This window comes from Somniosus microcephalus, chromosome 7, assembly GCF_052327205.1.
Source record: "Somniosus microcephalus isolate GS21.2 chromosome 7, FLI_Smic_1.0, whole genome shotgun sequence".
In the NCBI taxonomy this organism is placed as follows: Eukaryota; Metazoa; Chordata; class Chondrichthyes; order Squaliformes; family Somniosidae; genus Somniosus; species Somniosus microcephalus.
This window is the reverse complement of record NC_140993.1, coordinates 97,437,425-97,458,542: the sequence shown is the minus strand read 5'-3', so window position 1 is coordinate 97,458,542 and position 21,118 is coordinate 97,437,425. Positions and strand designations below refer to the sequence as shown.

The 21,118-nt window shown below is 46.6% G+C and overlaps 1 long non-coding RNA gene across 1 annotated transcript; it reads right to left on the bottom strand.

Annotated features, from left to right (window-relative positions):
- Positions 1-13,485: 13,485 nt before the first annotated feature.
- Positions 13,486-14,839, bottom strand: LOC147114814 (uncharacterized). The gene is made up of 2 exons (XR_015078920.1): positions 14,462-14,839; positions 13,486-13,763 (listed from the first exon to the last, which is right to left on the bottom strand). It is a non-coding gene; the product is annotated as an uncharacterized LOC147114814 (long non-coding RNA).
- Between the last annotated feature and the right edge of the window lie 6,279 nt (positions 14,840-21,118).

Here is a 21,118-nt window from a genome sequence, read left to right as displayed (position 1 = left end):
GGGTCAATCAAGGTCAATCAGGGGAAAATCCCTCTGGTTGGTCAAACGAGGATGGAGGTGGGACATTGAAACGACAATCAGCAGTCCCGCCTCCATCTTGTCTCCATTCACAAAATCCAGCCCTATGTCCCCTAGTTCTAGGCTCTCCAGCCAGGGGAAACAATCTCTCAGTATCTACCCTGTCAATCCCCCTCAGAATCTTATATGTTTCAATGAGATCATCTCTCATTCTTCTAAACTCCAGAGAGTATAGGCCCAATCTCCTCATAGGACAACCCTCTCCTCCCAGGGACCAATCTAGTGAACCTTCATTGCACTGCCTCTAAGGCAAGTGTATCCTTCCTTAAATAAGGAGATCAAAATTGTGCACAATACTCCAGATGTGGTCTCACCAAAGCCCTGTACAACTGTAGCAAGACTTTCTTACTCCTGTACTGCAACCCCCTTGCAATAAAGACCAACATGCCATTTGCCTTCCTAATTGCTTGCTGTACCTGCATGCTAACTCTCTGGGGGGAATTTTGCCAGTGCTCAAGGGGCAGGTTTGGAGGTGGGACTGCTGGCAAAATTGCAAAGATTGACAGTGGGTCCCGAACCCGCTGTCAACCCGCCTCCATACAATCTTCCCAAGTGTCGGGTCCCCGATTTGCGCAGGGACCCGACACCTAACGGCGGGAAGAGGATTATAGGCACTTAACTGCCTGTTAACAGGTAGTTAACAGGCAGTTAAGAGGCTTTTTTCAATTTTGACAGGTCGACTACGGGCTTCCCGATGTCTGGACACCACGCCAGGGTAAGTGTGACATGCTTTGGGTCTACGGTAAGGTTTGTACATTGATGACACCTGCAGAAGTGGTGTGAAGGATCCAGTGGTATACTGGTGAATTTCAGAGGTAAGAAAATGTTGGGGACATCATTTTTAATGTATTTAGACTTTTCTGTAGGTAATAAGGTTTGACGTGTTTGTGTCGTCCCACCTCATTGGGAGAACCTCTCTCACCAGTGACAGATTGCTTCTGTAACCTCACCTGCAGCTGCCATCTGTTTTATCCTAAGGAGTCACTGGAGAGCCTGGATGCAAGGGCTCACCTTTGCACAGTGATTGGCAGTGTTTGCAGCACCTCAATGCTGTCAAACATTGAAAAATCATCTGTCAAAAAAAAAGTGTGTGTCCCCTTTAAGAAAACCGGCAGATGACGCATCATCAACTGACGTCATCTGACACCGGCTTTCTCTTAATTGGCCGGCAAGCCTGCAGGGTGGGCTTAACAAGGTCAATTGACGTAAAATTACATCTGTGCGTCGGGCATCATTGGGGGCGGATTCGGAACCCAGAAAGCAGCTGACCCGCTCCCTACTCGCACCGAAAAGTAAGATCGCGGCCTCTGTGTTTCTTGTAATAGGACAACATTTAATAGTTTCTCACCATTTAAAAAAAATTCTGTTTTTCTATTCTTCCTACCAAAGTGAATAACTTCACATTTCTCCACATTATACTCCATCTGCCACCTTATTGCCCATTCAATTAACCTGTCTATATCTCTTTGCAGGCTCTGTGCATCCTCCTTACATCTTACTTTCCTACCTAGCTTTGTCAGTTAATCTCTCCTGCCTTCCACCCTATCACAGACCTGCCCCTTTGTTCTTTCCTCCCCTCCCCCCTTTCCTTGCCCCTGCACTTGTTGAAAGTCTGTTATATCTCTAACTTTTTCCAGTTCTGACGAAAGGTCATCGACCTGAAACGTTAAAATCTGTTTCTCTCTCCACAGATGCCACCTGACCTGCTGAGTATTTCTAGCATGTTCTGTTTTTAGTTCAAATAATTTGTTCTGACTTCCAGTGCTATTTTCACCTCCGCCCACTAGATTACAACCAGTTCCTGCTCCCGTCCACCAAACATAGGTGGAAAGTCTCAAATATGCATTAAAATATTTATTTTGTTTTAGCCTTAAGGTGAACAAAACTTTTGCCCAAAATGCAGCTGCATCCCTTTAAAGTTTCCCACCAATACTTGTCAGCAGCTCCTTTATGGTTACTGTTCTGCTCTCCCAGTACCAGGCCCAATTTGGGCTGTTATTAAAATGAAGCTGACTCCATTACGGCAGGGTTTCCACTGGACTTCTGGCAAAGTTACGGCGGGAATTTCACTGGACATCCGGCAAAGTTACGGCGGGAATTTCACTGGACTTCCGGCGAAGTTATGGCAGGAATTTCATGAACTTCCGGCAAAGTTACGGGGGGAATTTCACTGGACATACAGCAAAGTTACGGTGGGAATTTCACTGGACATACAGCAAAGTTACGCTGTGAATTCCACTGGACCTCCAGCAAAGTTACGGAGGTGGAGTGGTAACCGTTCCGAGAAAATTCCTGGAATAAAAGTTGGCCAGGGTTGATTAGGGCAGATTGTTATGTTAGATCAGAATTTTGGAGGTTTCACACGATTGCCTTTAGAGCAGGGAAAGAATTTTATCAGTATTTTTATTTTCTTTGATGGTTAACCTGTGGTTATTTATCCTCAGCAGATTAAAGGTTAATTCATTGGTGTGAAGTGATTTTGCTTCACAATGACATTATAGTCCTGACTCCAGATTTACACCACAGAACCTTAGGGCTCGATTTTAATAGGGCTCGATTTTAATAGCCCTGAGGAGGCGGGTTTGGAGACGGGTCTGTAGCGAAAATCGGAAACATAGAAACATAGAAGATAGGAGCAGGAGTAGGCCATTCGGCCCCTCGAGCCTGCTCCGCCATTTAATGAGATCATGGCTGATCATCCAAATTCAGTACCCTGTCCCTGCTTTCTCCCCATATCGCTTGATCCCTTTAGCCTTAAGAAATATATCTAACTCTTTCTTGAATATATTTAATGACTTGGCCTCAACTGCCTTCTGTGGTAGAGAATTCCACAGGTTCACCACTCTCTGGGTGAAGAAATTCCTCCTAATTTCTGTCCTAAATGGCTTACCCCTTACCCTTAGACTGTGACCCCTGGTCCTGGACTCCCCCGCCATCGGGATCATTCTTCCTGCATCTAGTCTGTCTAGTCCTGTCAGAATTTTATAAGTTTCAATGAGATCCCCTCGAGGTCGTCACGACCCATAAAAATATCAGGACATACCCCAACCAGAAACCCTGGATGAACAGAGAGGTCCGCTCACTGTTGAAAGCACGCGACGCAGCATTTAAATCTGGCGACGCGGCGGCTTACAGTGCAGCTAGGACCAACCTAAAAAAGGGTATCAGGACTGCCAAAAGGAAACAGACACTGCGGATAGAGGATCACTTCCGCAACAACTCGGACCCCCGGCGCATGTGGCAAGGCATCCAGTCCATCACTGACTACAAGGACAAAAACACCAGTCCCCCGGTTAGCGATGCCTTCCTTCCGGAGGAGCTTAACAACTTCTGCGCTCGCTTCGACAGGGACAACAGGGAGCCGGCTACCAAAGCCTTGCCACCCCCGGAAGACCAGGAACTCACTCTGTCGACCTCTGATGTAAGGGGTGTTCTACGCAGAGTGAACACACGAAAGGCTGCTGGACCGGATAGCATCCCTGGATGGGTACTCAAGGAATGTGCTGATCAGCTGGCTGATGTCTTCACCACCATCTTCAATCAGTCATTGCCCAGGCAGTAGTCCCTACATGCTTCAAGACCACTACCATTATTCCTGTGCCAAAACAAATGGCTGTGACGTGCCTGAACGACTATCGACCTGTCGCACTCACACCCATCATAATGAAGTGTTTCGAGAGACTGGTCTTAGCCCACATCAAAGCCAGTGTTCCTGCCTCCCTTGACCAACACCAGTTTGCCTATCGTGCAAACAGATCAACGGAGGATGCAATCACAACTGCTCTACACTCGGCACTGAATCACCTAGATGGTAAGGAGACCTACATCAGAATGCTGTTCATAGACTACAGCTCAGCATTCAACACTATCGTCCCCAACAAGCTGGTCGCCAAACTCCAAACTCTTGGCCTGAACACTTCCCTCTGCAACTGGACCCTGGACTTCCTAACAAACAGACCCCAGTCTGTCAAATTAGGTAACCACACCTCCCCCCCCTGACCCTGAACACGGGGGCCCCACAAGGATGTGTGCTGAGCCCGCTCCTCTACTCCCTCTTCACCCACGACTGTGTGGCTGTTAATGGTTCCAACACCATCATCAAGTTTGCAGATGACACCACGGTAGTAGGCCAGATCACCAACAACGATGAGTCAGCCTACAGGGAGGAGGTCCAGCATCTCGTGAAGTGGTGCGCCGATAACAACCTGGCCCTTAACACCAAGAAAACAAAAGAAATCATTGTGGACTTCAGGAAGTCCAAAGGCGGAAGTCACACCCCCATCCACATCAATGGGGCTGTGGTGGAAAGGGTGGACAGCTTTAAGTTCCTCGGAGTCCACATCACGGAAGACCTCTCCTGGTCCCTCTATACCTCCTCTCTGGTGAAGAAGGCCCAGCAGCGCCTATATTTCCTAAGGAGGCTGAAGAGATGTAATCTGTCACCCCTGATCCTCTCTAACTTTTACCGCTGCACTATAGAGAGCATCCTGACAAACTGTATCACAGTATGGTATGGCAGCTGTAGCTACTATGACCGGAAAGCCCTGCAGCGGGTAGTCAAAACTGCCCAACGCATTACCGGCACCCGGCTACCGACCATAGAGCACATATACCAGAAACGCTGTCTACGGAGGTCACGGTCCATCATCAAAGACCCTACCCACCCCAGCCACAGTCTGTTCGCCCTCCTGTCATCTGGGAGATGCTACAGATGCATTCGCACCCGTACGACCAGATTTAGGAACAGCTTCTTTCCCAGAGCTGTCATCCTACTGAACTCCACAAATAAACTCTAAAGCCTGCACATCTGCCAATGCACTTTATTATGGTTATATTTATGTTAATATACTACAAGCCAAATGTATGTTGAATGTTTAAATGTCTTAATCCAAATGTACACTCTCGGGAGCCGCAAGCCTACATTTCGTTGTACTGCATTTATGCACTAACAATGACAATAAAAGTTGATTTGATTTGATTTGATTTGATTCTTCTAAACTCCAGCAAATATAAGCCCAATCGACACAATCTCTCCTCATACATCATTCCTGCCATCCCAGGTATCAGTCTGGTGAATCTTTGCTGCACTTCCTCCATGGCAAGAACATCCTTCCTCAGATAAGGCGACCAAAACTGCACACAATACTCAAGATGTGGTCTCACCAAGGCCCTGTACAACAGCAGCAAGACACCCTTGCTCCTGTACTCGAATCCTCTCGCTACGAAGGCCAACATACCATTTGCCTTCTTAACCGCCTGCTGCATCTGCATGCTTACCTTCAGCGACTGGTGCACAAGGACACCCAGGTCTCATTGCACTTCCCCTTCTCCCAATCTATTGCCATTCAGATAATAATCTGCCTTCATGTTTTTGCCACCAAAGTGGATAACCGCGCATTTATCCACATTATACTGCATTTGCCATGCATCTGCCCAATCACCCAACCTGTCCAAATCATACTGAAGTTTCTCTGCATCCTCCTCACAGCACACACACCCACCCAGCTTTCTGTCATCTGCAAACTTGGAGATATTACTTCTAGTTCCCTCGTCTAGATCATTAATATATAAAAAATGGCTTCAGACACCCAACCCGTCTCCATTCCGGCCCCACCCGATTTTCGTGAGTGTCGGGTCAGCCGCTCCCAAACTGGCCCGGCTGGAGGACATGATTTGTCTGCATTGGTGGAGCGCTTTAAAAGCACCCCTGAAACATGGTGGAAATTCAAATGCAACAACTTTGCTGTTGTAGGTATGGGATAAGATTTTGCACATGTACTGACTATGTGACTGTTCAAGCTGACACCCATCTGCAGTGTGACATGAATGGAATAATTTCAGGCCACTTCGACTGTGTGCTTGCAAGCTTGTTGCCTCAAATGAAATCTATAGCAAGGGGATGGGAAACATTCATGCCCTCTCATCTTGGTCCTCATAATCGGAGTGTAGCAGCCGCGTGGCTCAGCACAGATCTTCCTGGGAAGAGGAGGAGGAGGAGGACGAAGGGTGCCTTGCATGCCCTGTTGTGACCAATGCAGCATCACTCCAGTTCACTGCTGCCCGTCAAGCAGGGTATGCACACTGCCATGCCACATTAGCATAAGCTTACTCTTCAACCATAGGTGGCTACCATATGGCTCTGTAATTGCAGGTGACACTTGTTCAATGTCATACATCATCTCTGCTATACCCTGTTATTTCCTATCACTTTTACCATCAGCATTACAAAAACAAGAGGCACTGAGCCCTCAATGCACTTTTGCCATTTCCCATAACACAGAGGCCACACAATCAACTGTTTGCCATCATTTTTCTTTTATACATCACAAAAGGATAATAAACCAGCAACAGTCAGAAAAAAATGATAAATGACCCAAGTGACTCCCCTTGTGACTATAGGTGCTTAATTTTTCTCTTACACATGCTTCTACATGGTGCTTCCCCTGTGGCTTCAGCAGATGTAGAGGCACCTTGCTCACTTTTATGCTGCGCCTGCTTAGACACCTTTGGCGGGCATCCTCTGGGTTTGGTAGCCTGGGAGGGCTCTTCCACAGTCTGGTCTTCCTGCAGCTGAAATGGCCATCTTAGTTGTCTCTCCAAAGTGGGTCTCTGGCCAAGAGCTCCGCAGTGGCATGGTCGTGTGAGCGCTTTGAGAGGAGCCCACACTTCTTTCTGTCCTGCTAACAACATCCCTCTCATGGGTCAGCAGCACCTCAGTGCTGGCAAGTGGCAGGAGAGCACCTTGCTGTACTTCAGGGGGGCCATGAGGACCTGTATCTGCACTGGCAGTCCTCCTCAAAAGGACGTCCATGAAGCTCTGGCCTCTGCTCAATAGCTGCCCATCGCTCCTCCAGAGATGACATTCTATTCAGAACAGTCACCATGTTTTCCTGACTCTGGCGACTTATTTCCTCCATGGCCGTAGCCATCCTTTCCAGGGAGGTTGCCATCCTATCCATGGTGGTGCGTTCATGTGCCATTGCCTCCACCACGACAGTGCTGATGTTACAGATGGACTCCTCCATTCTCTCCACACTCACGCTAATCCTGGAGGCAAACCCTTCCAAAGACACCTGCATTGTTCCTGTATTTCCTGTGACATACTTTTTCTAGATGGCCCCAGAGGCACAGTGTCTGCATGCAGCTCAGCAGAGCTAGGAGAGTCCTGCGACCTCTGCTGAGGACTCTCCACTACTGTCGCTGTCTCCCCCATCTGCTGATGCCCACTTGTGTGCTGTGATAAACAAAGTGGCAACACTACTCTAACTCACGAGGGCCTCATCGAGGTATGCGTTGCTGCGCTGGTGCTGGGTGCGCTGAGTCCTGGTGATGCTGCTCCCTCAGAGGCTTCAGATTCCTCTGAGGAGTTGTCCGGCTCTTCGACCTGGATCGCGGGGAGGGGGGCGCTTGATGGTGGGAGAGTAAAGGCATGATTCAGTCATCTGATATTGAGGTAGCCGACACATCCTTTTGAGCAGATGATACAACCCGATTCTCTATGAACATCATATGCCATTGCATTCGGAGAGGGATGAAACTCTATTATGTCACCAGCTTCCTCTTGTGTGCCCATCTCTCCATCACCCACTTCCAGGTCCTCGCTGTTATGTCCATGTATCTTAATGTTGTGTCCTTCAATAATCAGACAACAGACTGCAGGGAACGATTCAACAGGTGTTTACTGAATGAGGGTTACTCTAGAACTAACTGTACAGATCACTACTCAGGGTTTATATACAGGTGTGGTCACTGCCGGTACTACAGTATACAGGAGCTGTAAAAAGTAGTTCTCTCCCTTAAGGTATATTATATACATTACATTTCCTCCCTTTTTAGAGTAACAGTACCATAATACTCATTTAACAATTAACATTTTTAATATACAATGTTATATGAAAATAGTCCATTCATATATTCAGTCTCTGGGGAGGCTTCCTGATTCTTTCTGGATAACGCCTTTCCCGAGTGTCTCACTCTTGGTGCGGAGGCGATTCTAGCACCCTGTCGTCAGTTGATTCATCAGCTTCCAATGCTCTTGTTTCGGAGGTAGATGCGACCTGTACGTCGGGTTCCTCACCAGGTACGTATGGCTGAGACATGGGGTTGACTCGTTCCTGTGACTCTAGGATCTGGTCAGCATGGCGTCTCACAATGTTCTCCCCAACATCCACTGTGTACATTAGTGGCCCCTGCCGTGTGCATATCGTTCCTGGTTGCCATTTCTCTGTTCGGTAGTCGCGGGCCAAGACTGGTTGCCCTACATTGAAGCTCCTTGTCGGCTTCTCATTGATGTGCTGGAATTGCTTACTCTCAACATCTCTTCGTACATTTGGTCTGAGCAAATCCAGACGAGATCTCAACTTTCGGTTAAAGAACATCATGGCCGGAGCCTGGTTGGTGACTGCATGTGTCGCATTTCTGTAGGCTAACAGGAAATTGTCCACCTTTTGCTGCAGTGGAATGTCGTCATCACACATGGCCTTTACTGCTTTTTTAAAGGTTTGTACGAACCTCTCAGCCAATCCATTTGTGGCTGGATGATACAGGGCGGATGTGTAATGACTTACCCCATTCCTTTTCATAAATCTTCGAAACTCTTCGGACACAAACTGTGGTCCGTTATCAGAGCAAATCTGCTCTGGCAAGCCGTTCCTGGCAAAAATGGTCCGTAGGACTGCAATAGTTTTCTCCGTAGTGGTGGAGGACATTTTGATCACCTCAGACCATTTCGAGTGCGCATCCACGGCTATTAAAAACATTGAGTCCATGAATGGACCAGCAAAATCAATATGCACCCGTTGCCATGGAGATGATGGCCACTCCCATGGGTGTAGAGGGGCATGTGGTGGTGCATTTTGGACCTTCTGGCATCCTGAGCAGCTCTTTGTCAGGACCTCGATTTGCTGATCGATCCCCGGCCAACACACATAAGCCCGAGCAAGGCTTTTCATTTTCACCCCTCCCAGATGACCTTCGTGAAGCTCATTGAGTACTCTCTCCCTTAACTTGGGCGGAATTACCACTCGGGATCCACACATCAAGGTCCCCTGGCATACTGACAGCTGTTCTCTTCTGGATGAGAATGCTGGCAACAGTGAGTCACCATGTGCTGGCCATCCCTTCACCATCAAATCATATACCCGAGACAGTGTCGGGTCATTTCGGGTCTCCTTCTCTATACCAGCGTTAGTTACTGGCAAGCATTCAATTATAGTCGAATGAAATATTTCGACAGGATCCACTGCTGGTGCTTCCTCCGCAGTAGGCAGTGGCAGGCGTGATAGCCCATCAGCATTTCCATGCTGTTTTGTGCCCTTATATTCAATCTCATATTGGTGCGCCCCTAGAAAAAGGGACCATCTTTGTAGCCGTTGCGCAGTCATCACCGGAACGCCCTTCTTTGGATTAAAGATGGAGACAAGTGGTTGGTGGTCAGTCAGCAAGGTGAACTTCTGCCCGTGCAGATAGTGATTGAACTTTTTCACTCCCCACACTAGACTGAGGGCCTCCCTGTCAATCTGGGCATAGTTACGCTTGGCTGAGGTTAGTGATTGTGACGCAAAGGCTATTGGCCTCTCTGATCCGTCCGAGAATGTGTGCGACAGCACCGCTCCAATGCCATAGGGTGACGCATCACATGCCAACCGAATTGGTAATGCCGGGTTGTAATGGGCCAATACCTCTTTCGATGTGATTAATGTTTTGCTCTTCTGGAAAGCTCGTCTACATTCGTCACTCCACTTCCATGGCACTCCAGTTTGCAGTAGGGTGTTCAGTGGGGTGCAGTATTGTAGACAAATTTGGCAAGAGCTTATGGTAGTAGTTTACCAGCCCGAGGAACGACCTCAGTTGTGACACATTTTCCGGTGCTGGAGCCTTGGCTACTGCCTCAATCTTCTCTGTGGACTTATGTAACCCCTCTTTATCGATAACGTGGCCACAATACGAGATCTGTTTTCTAAAAAACTCGCTTTTGGGGCGGTTATCTCGGAGCCCATATTCCTGCAATCTAGTGAGCACCTGCTCCAGGTTGGCAAGGTGATCACTGTCATTTTCGCCCGTGACCAGGATGTCATCCAAATAACACTGGGTCCCTGGGATCCCTTGCAGGACTTGTTCCATTGCCCTCTGCCAAATAGCCGGAGCTGATGCTACCCCGAATACCAGCCGGTTGTATTGGTAGGGACCTTTATGGGTTTTGATTATGAGGTATTTTTTTGATGCTTCTTCTACCTCCATTTGCAGATACACCTGGGCCAGATCAATCTTAGTGAAGCGTTTCCCTCCAGATAGCGAGGTGAAAATATCTTCAATCCGCGGAAGTGGATATTGTACGGTGTGAAGGACCGGGTTCACTGTTACCTTAAAGTCCCCACAGATGCGAACCTTCCTTGGTTCCCCAGGCGTGCTGCTCAACGACTTTTTCATCACAGGGACGATGGGTGTAGCCCACTCGCTCCAGTCTACCTTGGACAGTACACCTGAACGTTCCAGACTCTCCAGCTCTACTTCGACGGCTGGGCGGATCGCATAAGGTACCGGTCTGGCTTAATAAATTTTGGGCTTGCGTTTTCTTCAATTTTAATCATCGCTGTCATGCCTTTTAGTGTTCCGAGTCCTTGCTGGAACACTTCTTTTGCGTCAGTTAGGATTTTTGACAGTTGACCAGGTGTGATGTCGTCATCCTTTTTGTCAGCCACAGTCAGTGCCTGTATGGAATGCCAATCTAGCTGTATCTTCTGGATCCATTCACGTCCTAGTAGTGGTGGTCCTCCATCTGGCAATACATATAGGTCCATTTTTGGTGTTTCCTTGCCGTTATATATAACGTTCACCCTTATTTTTCCTTTGGGGTAGACTTTTTCCCCGTGTACGTCTTCAAGACAATCTTTGTATCTCTCAAGGGTATATGTGAGAATTGCCGCTTGTAGTCCCTTCGGTTTATGACTGTTAGGGCTGATCCTGTATCCAAATCCATTTTCACTTGGATTCCTGCTATCTTGAGCGTGACCCAGATAGTTTGGTGATCCTCCATTTTGATCACATTATGTAGTTTCAGACAACCCAGCTCCTTGCTTCCAGAGTCTGTATCACTCTTCTGTTCATCTGAACTACTCTCCGTCACCTTATGTACCTTTTTGTACTTCTCTTGTGGAGATCTCTTGCTGCTGGTTTTCTTTCCTGACCTGCAGACTCTTGCTGTGTGTCCTACTTTTCCACACTGTCTGCACACTTTGTCCTTGAACCAGCAATCATTATGGTCGCGTGTTGTTCTGCCGCAGCGATAGCACTTCACTGTTCCGTATGATATTTCATTTGTGCCATATTCTTGCGGTCTCCGTTGTACCTCTGCAGCGCCCCGTGTGGCTGCTTCGTGTGATACTGCATTGCTGAAAGCCTTGTCCAGCGTAAGATCCTTCTCTGATAGAAGCCGTTTCTGGGTTCCTTCACTTTGAAGCCCACACACAAACTTGTCCCTTAAAGTATCTGCTAGTCCCGTTCCAAACTGGCAGTGTTTTGATAGCTTGCGCAGTTCCGTTAAATACTCAGCATTACTTTCATCTTTATGCTGGTTCCTTTTGTGAAACTTAAATCTTTCTGCTATTAGCAGCGGTGTGGGGTTTAAGTGGTCCTGTAGGATTGACACTATGGGCTGGATTTTCCTAAGCCCCTGGAGTCGGGTTGGAGGCGTGCGGGCGATAAAAATCAGAGATCCGGGGGTCCCGACCCCATCCCGCCTCCAACCCGCCTCCATGTCAATTTCATAGGAGTCGGGTTGCCGACAAGTGCTGGAACCCGACTCCCAGAGGCGGGAAGGGATTAAAGGCAATTAAACTGCCTGTTAACAGGTAGTTAACAGGTAGTTTTTTGCCTATTCACAATTTTTATTGCTGGTTTGTGGGCTTCCCGACAGCTCCAAACCACGAAAAGTTTTCGAGGCAGGACGTGGGTCTGAGGTCTTGGAGGGGTCGAGATGCCCAGTGTTCAGGTGAGTGAGGGGTGCAGGAGTGCAAAGGTAAGTGTTTGGCAAGTGTTTAAAGTGTTTAAATAAGTTTAACTTACTTTTACTTACCTTTACAGGAGTCCTGCATTCCGGTGTCGGGAGTCGGCTGCAAGAACCACAGAAGCTCCGATTTTTAAAAAAAAAATCAGCTTCTTGGTTTCTGCAGCAAAATGATTTTAAAGTTATCCTGAGAAAGGACTGAGGCTGAATTAGCAGTTTTTCAGTGCTTGACAGCTTCAAACAGCTGTTAAACACTGATATTTCATCTGCCAAAAGCTTTTGACAGATGAAATGTCAATCTCTGACGTCACCTGTTGCCGGCTGGCCCTTAATTGGCCTGCTGAGCCCACAGGGCGGGCTCAACAAGGTCAATCAGAGGAAAATCCAGTGGGTTGGCCACATCTCCATGGAGGCGGGACAACAAGCCCGAATGTGGGTTTCCCACCTCCAACCCGCCCCCGTAGCAAAATCCAGCCCTATGTTTTCAAAATCCTTTTCTACTGGCTTCTCTGGGGTTACTAGGTTTCGTAGTAAGCCATACGTTTTTGCACCCATTGAATTCAACAATACCAGCGCTTTCTTATCATCTGGCACTTCATTCGCCTTGCAGTATACTTCTATGCGTTCGACATATGTCGTCCAATCTTCGACTTCATTGTCGAACGCTGTGATACTGCCATTCTTCGGCATTTTTGGGTGTGGTTAGACTGGCTTAAAATGGCGTCTCCCGCACTTTCCTTTCTTCCCCGCTGCGGCTTAAAATGGCGTCTCCCGCGCTGCTGCCAATGCCACTCTCGGCGGTCCTCGTGGCAAATGGCGACGCCCTGTGGGTTTCGTGCGCTGCTCCTGCACTTCTGCCAATGCCGCTCTCTGTGGTCCTCGTGGCAATGGCAGCGCCTCGCGTTTTCCTGCGCGCCTCTCTCCCCCGTTGACGCTGCTCGGCCCTTGACCACCGGCTGTGCTCTGCTCTCTCTCGTCTCTCTCCCCCGTTGATGCCGCTCGGTCCTGAACACCGGCTGTGCCCTGTGCCCTCTCTCTCTCCCCCGTCGACACTGCTCGGCCTCTTTTTGTGCCGCTCAGTCGGGCTCTAGCCCGCCGCTGTCCGGGAAGGGTCTGCGCAGTATCTGTTGCCAGCCCGTTTCGCTGGACCACCGTGACTGGAAAGCCCAGCCTGGCTCTCGACAGCCTCCCCTGCGATGCTCAAATCTCCGCTGGATGACTGGGCGGTTGCCCGTGGTCGATGCCCGTGCTTCTGGACTCGACCTTCTTCCACTGTTCTCCAGGAGCGAATCCCTGGGAGGTGATGCAGAGTTGCAGGTAGGTTCGAATCTGCGTCATCGCCAATGTTATGTCCGTGTATCTTAATGTTGTGTCCTTCAATAATCAGACAACAGACTGCACGGAACGATTCAACAGGTGTTTACTGAATGAGGGTTACTCTAGAACTAATTGTACAGATCACTACTCAGGGTTTATATACAGGTGTGGTCACTGCCAGTACTACAGTATACAGGAGCTGTAAAAAGTAGTTCTCTCACTTAAGGTATATATACATTACATACATTACACTCGCCACCGCCAACAATCTCATTTGCAGCCTCCTCAGCACTGGTCAATGTGGCTAGGGTAGTTGTTCCCCTTCAGTCATTGCTCTCTCCCTCTTATTGTGGGCTATCTTTTCCTGCAAGGAGGGACACAAGCAGTGTTTCAGTCACAGTGATGGAGTGTGTGTGATTAATCCCTACCATAGAAGCTTTGAGGGAGACGAAGGTGGGGTAAGGTGCCAAGAGGAAGGTAGCTCCCTGTGCGTTGTTAGTTGTTGTCACTGCATGACAGTGGAGTGGGCCTTTGGCGTAGCGGTAGCATCCCCGCCGCTGGGCAAGAAGGCGTAGGGTTTCGAACCCCGCTCCAGACAGTCCCGGCAAGTGGAGTCGGAGCTCCGGCTCTAAATTCTGGGTTGACATCCAGCGGGATACTTGCGTCCGTGGGTGTGGGTGGCCCCCCCCCCCTCGTATGGGTTGTGGGAGCCCGTAAAACCCTCCCGCCATAGGACTAACCACCCTAATGGCTGGTACGAAGATGGTTACGGTCACGGAAGGAGCGTTAATCGCGGCCAGAAATCCTTCCACCACTTCATACAGTTCCCCAAAGGGAACAGTGTGAAGACACGTACGACGACGACTGCATGACAGTGAGAGCGAGTCTAAAGGGTGCATAGGCAGGATGCTGAAGTGATTCAGTGCAGAGACAGAGATGGATTGGTAAAGGTGCAAGGGAAGTATGGGTAAGGTGGGATGTGAAGGAGGAGGCTTACAACACAGAGTGCTGGTGATGAGAAGAGAAGGGAAGCAGATTGAAGGCGTGTGATGGGATACTCACTTTTGATGTTCGCACAAGATCATTAAACCTTTTTCAGCACTGGATCCATGATCGTGCCTATATGGACCTTGCGCTGACCTCCTCAGCAATGAGCAGCCAGGCTGCCTTGATCTGCTGAGGAGGCTTCCTCCAGCCATCAGGAGGGAAGAGAATCTCCCTGCACCCTCTGATAGCATCCACAAGAACATGGAGGGAGTCATCATTAAAACGAGGAGCTGCCTTGCCTCTGGAAGAAGTCATTGCATCTAAATCAATTTCAGTAAGTCCAGGAATCCACAAGAGAAAGGCTCAGGCTGGATGGCAGCTTTAAAAGCAGCAGCTAGGATGACGTCATCAGAGGTGGCTAGCCGACCCGATTGCACTCATTGGACCGGCCAGCGCGCCTCATTGAAATCAACAAGCTCATTGAATCAAAATCGGACATCAACAGCTGATCCCGTCGGAAGCGGTTCCGGAGCCCGCCCATCACGCAACCCGACTCGGCAATTAAAATCGAGCCCTTAGCATCAGTGAAAAGTGAAACTGCCGTTTCAAAAATGGTGTATTTATATCACAGAAAGAGGCCAGTCAGGCCAGTCTATGCCGGAGGTTATAAGCCTCCACCCACTCTATTTACTTCAAATCACCCTGTCAACATATCCTTCTATTTCTTTCTCCCGCTTGTACTTTTCTAGCCTTCCCTTAAATGTATCTATACTATCTACCTCAACCGCTCCCTGTGGTAGAGTTCCACATTCTCACCACTCTCTGAGTAAAGAAGTTTCTCCTGAATTCTTTATTAGATTTATTAGTGACATCTTATATTTTTGGCCTTAGCTTACAGATTCCTCTCTGTAATGTGCTTTTTTGAGCTTAAAATAGATTGTGTTAAGAAAGATACCACCATCAAAATGGTTTCTGCAATTGCAATCTGATACTTTTATTTCCTTCTATTATGCATGAAATGTGTCAGGAAGAAGACAGTCAATCTAATACTGTTGATTACCAACAGATATATGCATCTGGGAAAACAATCACTGAAGACACCCAAGTGTCTTAATTAACATGCATCACAGGCTATTAAACAACAACATAATTGAATCAGGATAGGCTGAGCATAAACATCTTGTCAGATACCACAGGTAGCCTTTGTACATGTGTATGAAACTTATTGCTCATTATTCAAGTAAACTGCCTCTGTCTTGTCGACTGCCTTCACAAAGGATAGGACTGTATTTGAAAGGGTGCTATGAGTGTAAGAGTCCGACACTTTTGATAAATCAATGGGTTTTGACCGAGCCACAGCAGATGCCAAGACAAATGCAGCCCTGTGGGTAAGATTCTGAGAAAGACTCTAACCAGTCAGGTGGTTTCTTCTTCAAAGTGTTGATCTGAAGGATTTTTTTTTTTTAAATCCGTTCAAAGGAACTCAACTGATTGGCTTGTCTGTTTAATAATTTAATGAACTGACTCACAGTTGCTATGATCTTTAAACTGAATTCAACAACTGGCTGCTCGCTGTTTATTTTTAGTAAATTGCTATTTGTGAATAAACCTGTTTGGTAATAGACTGTTATGAGTGTGTCTATCATGACGTATACTAATCATCTTCTAAAATGATATGGACAACTACAAATAATCCAGAAAACAATAAGTATATTTATTATTCGGCCAGGATAGTCTTTCCAGATTACTTTGAACACAAGAGGGTAGATTTGTCCAATTGCAGTAAACTCTTGTTTAAACAGCACTTAACCATCTGGAATACTTTAATAACCAGCAAAATAGATAACCGGTAATCTTGCCGAATCCATCCAGCACTCGTTTTGCTGAGTCCGAGTCTCCCGCGGTGGCCGAGTTAGTCAGTGGTTTTTATTTTTGTTTGTGTTAAAAATTGCCTTGGTAGGTACACCTCTCTGTTATCCAGAGTTTTTCATCAACCGCCACCATCCTGGTCCCATAGGTGCCGGATAAGAAAGAGTTTAGTGTAGTTACACCTAATTCTTGACAGGTGTAAAGTGTGCAAAAGCAAGCAGGAAAATAGGCGGAGATCCATTATGCCAAATTGCATCCATTTAGCTCACAATTCAACTTTCCAGCCAGGTATTGTATCTGTGGGCAAAGCACCCACCATTTTACAACAACAACAACAACTTGTATTTATATAGCACCTTTAATGTAGTAAAACATCCCAATCTGCTTCACAGGAGTATTTTAAGACAAGAAATTTGACACCGATCCACATAAGGTTAAATTAGGGCAGGTGACCAAAAGCTTGGGCAAAGAGGTAGGTTTTAAGGAGTGTCTTAAAGGAGGAAAGAGTGGTAGTGAGGCAGAGAGGTTTAGGGAGGGAATTCCAGAGCTTAGGGCTTAGGCAACAGAAGGCACGGCCACCAAAGGTTGAGCGATTCTAATCAGGGATGCTCAAGAGGGCAGAATTAGAGGATTGCAGATATCTCAGAGGGTTGTGGGCTTGAGGGGAATACAGAGATAGGAAGGGGCGAGGCCACAGAGGGATTTGAAAACCAGGATGAGAATTTTGAAATCAAGGCACTGCTTAACTGGGAGCCAATGTAGGTCAGCGAGCACAGGGGTGATGGGCGAATGAGACTTGGTGCGATTTAGGACATGGGCAGCTGAGTTTTGGATGACCAAGTTTACGTAGGGTGGAATGTGGGAGGCCAGCCAGGAGTGCGTTGGAATAGTCAAGGCTAGAGGTAACAAAGGGATGGATGAGGGTTTCAGCAGGATGAGCTGAGGCAAGGGCGGAGGCGGGCGATGTTACGGAGGTGGAAGTAGGCGGTCTTTGTAATGCTGCGGATATGTGGTCGGATGCTCATTTCAGGGTCAAATATGACACTAAGGTTAATTATATTAAAATTAGACCCCAATGACAGCATCTCGACAGTGACATAATATTATGACATTGACACCGGCATCTACAGGCAAATGTACACCTACCTAGTAAAGATTTTGTGGAATATGGCTGTGCAGGCTTTGGGTTGGCAGGCAACCAGATGCAGAGAGAGCCGGGCCTGCTGTGTTCAGGATAAACAACAAGAACAACAACAACTTGTATTTATATGGCACCTTTAACATAGTAAAATGCTGCTTAACCAGCAGTCCTTAAAGGAATCGCTGGAGCCAGCCACCAACAAGGTAAGCTTTGTAAAATGAATTACCTGAATGTGGAGCCTGGAGGAGTGAGATTGCTGCTCCCAGCTCTGCTGCAGCCCTGATCGCCTCCACCCCCCACCCCTGCCCCCATGACCTACCTGAGGGTTGAGCCCGAAATTGATGTCTGCTTCACCAGCAAGCTGCCTGTGGACATGCCGCAGGCATCCGCAGCTCATCGATTTAATTGAGGCCCAGGGTCCAATTTTGATCTGGCCTCAGGCCTACCTGGTTCAGGGATTGTTCTCTGCAGCCAATCCACACACTATCCAATTTCTCCCCCATTGATTTTACTGAAATTGCATGATAAGCAGCAGATTGTTTATGTTGCCCCAGAGTGTGTTTTCATAAAATACAAGGGATGATCTTCAGGTAAATTCTTACTCATGCATCTGTCATTTCCTTTATTCTAATTTATGTAAATAGAAGTAAATATATAAATGCAAGTTCATTTTTTCTATCTTTCTTTCTTTAATATTTGCTTTTGTTTGGGTACTTCTGCAGCTGCTCATCTCCATGCTAATTTTCTCCATCCGGAAGAGTAGATGTTTCCCTGTCCTACTTACACCATGTATTTACTGGTGAATCAGCTGCCACTGGATGACATTTTTACTGGAGAAAGAGTGTTTAGCACATTTTCAATCATGTCAAACTAAAAATAAACATGCATATGGATAGAGTGCTAAGTGTCAACATCTGTGTGTCAACATGTCAACATCCATGTGTTAAATCCATGATCACGACATAAAAATCACACCTTAAGAGCTATTGTCAGATGTTTTTAAAATGTAATATAATGTTCCAAATTTATAAGATTTCTGGAACAGATAATATGAAATTCCTATGAGGTAACCTTTCAGTACAAGGAGTTGATGCACCAGGGCACTATGCCACCACGTGCTAAGCAGTGACGTTGTATCCATGATCCCCTTGCATTCATTTCTCCATCTCAACAATATCACCTGAAGAAAACATTGAAAGGAGTTCAAGAGGTCCCCACAAAGAAGAAGGAAGGATTAACCAAACCAAGCCATTACAGAAATACATTGGAAGGAGTCTGGGGCCAAGCTTCTTGTCTATGTTCTTAACTGGGCATGGTGCATGGAGTCCAAGAAAGAGAGAGAGGAGAAAAAATATAAGCTTTTACGCTGGTTTATAATGTCTTGTCTGCCAACTAAATATTAACTGAACTGATTAGATCATCCAACAAATTAGTGTTTGGAGCATTAGAATACAAAAAAGAAATGGATTAAGACCTCCATTCAGATAATGTACAGAGAAGTATCATATAACACAGGACACAGTATGGACCTGAACGGGAGCGGCAGCAGCGGAGGCGGCAGCTTAAAGGGAGATGAGCGGCAACTTATTAAAAAAAAGGAGTGACGTCACAGGACAGCAGGTAGGTGATTGGTTGGTGAGTATTACAGCTCTTTTGCTCTCCAGGTTAGGTAAGTGGATTAAATTCAGAACTAGGAGAGGATAAGCTACTATACACATAGGAACCAACGACATAGGTAGAACTAGGAATGAGGTTCTTCTGAGATAGTTTGAGGAGTTGGGGTCCAAATTAAAAAGCAAAACCTCAAAGGTAATAATCTCTGGATTGTTAACTGAGCCATGCGCCAATTGGCATAGGGATAAGAAGATTAGAAAGTTAAATGCATAGCTGAAAGAGTGGTGAAGGAGGCAGGGGTTTTACTTCATGGGCCACTGGCACCAGTACTGGGGAAAGAGGGAGCTGTTCCGCTGGGACGGGCTCTACTTAAACCAGGCTGGGACCAGTGTCCTGGCAAATCGAATAACTAGGGCAGTAGACAGGGCTTTAAACTAATGACATGGGGGGAGGGAGGATTCAGGAAAGAGTAAATTTAAAAGCAGCAAGGGAAATGTCAAGGCTCTAGAGCAGAGCAGAGTTTTGGATAAAAATAAGCAGATTGGGACAGGAAGGGACAGAGAGAGTAACAAAGGTAATAGGCCATCAGTGACTAAGGTGACATCAGGAAAAAAATAGAAAAAAGTCAAAGCTAAAGGCACTATATATGAATGTGCGAAGTATTCACAACAAAATAGATGAATTAATAGCACAGATAGAAATTAATAGGTTTGATCTAATAGCCATTACAAAGACATGGTTGCAAAGTGACCAAGGTTGGGAACTAAATATTCCAGGATACTTAACTTTTAGAAGAGATAGGCAAAATCAAAAAGGAGGCGGGGTAGACTTATAACAAAAGACAGCAAAAAATAACAAAAAGATTGATTAAGAAAGGGAAGATAGATTATGAAAGTAAATTAGCAAAAAATATAAAAACAGATAGTAAGAGTTTTTATAGTTATATAAAAAGAAAAAGGGTGGCTAAAGTAAATGTTGGTCCCTTAGAGGATGAGACCGGGAAATTAATGGTGGGAAATATGGAGATGGCAAAAACACTGAATGAATATTTTACATCAGTCTTTACAGTAGAAGACACTAAGAATATCCCAACACTGGACAAACAGGGGGCTAAAAGGGGGGAGGAGCTAAACACGATCAAAATCACTAAGGAAGTGGTACTCGGTAAAATAATGGGACTCAAGGCGGATAAATCACCTGGACCTGATGGCTTGCATCCTAGGGTCTTGAGGGAAGTGGCGGTAGGGATTGTGGATGCATTGGTAATAATTTTCCATAACTCCCTGGACTCGGCAAAGGTCCCGGCAGACTGGAAAACTGCTAATGTAACACCCTTATTTAAAAAGGACAGTAGACAGAAGGCTGGAAACTATAGACCGGTTAGCCTAACATCTGTGGTAGGTAAAATTTTGGAGTCCATTATTAAGGAGACAGTAACAGGACATTTGGATAATCATAATTTAATAGGACAAAGTCAGCATGGTTTTATGAAGGGGAAGTCATGTTTGACAAATTTGCTGGAGTTCTTTGAGGAAGTAACGTATAGGGTGGATAAAGGGGAACCAGTGGACGTAGTGTATTTAGACTTCCAAAAGGCATTTGACAAGGTGCCACGCAAAAGATTATTGCTTAAGATAAAAAATCACGGGATTGGGGGTAATATTCTGGCATGGATAGAGGATTGGCTATCTAACAGAAGGCAGAGAGTTGGGATAAATGGTTCATTCTCAGACTGGCAATCAGTAACTAGTGGTGTTCCGCAGGGGTCAGTGCTGGGTCCCCAACTCTTTACAATCTATATTAACGATTTGGAGGAGGGGACCGAGTGTAACATATCAAAGTTTGCAGATGACACTAAGATGGGAGGGAAAGTAGTGAGTGAGGAGGACATAAAAAACCTGCAAGGGGACATCGACAGGCTAAGTAAGTGGGCAGAGATTTGGCAGATGGAATACAATACTGGAAAGTGTGAGGTTATGCACTTTGGCAGGAAAAATCGTAGAGCAAGTTATTATCTTAATGGCAAGAAACTGGAAAGTACTGAAGTACAAAGGGATCTGGGGGTCCTGGTGCACGAAACTCAAAAGGTTAGTATGCAGGTGCAGCAA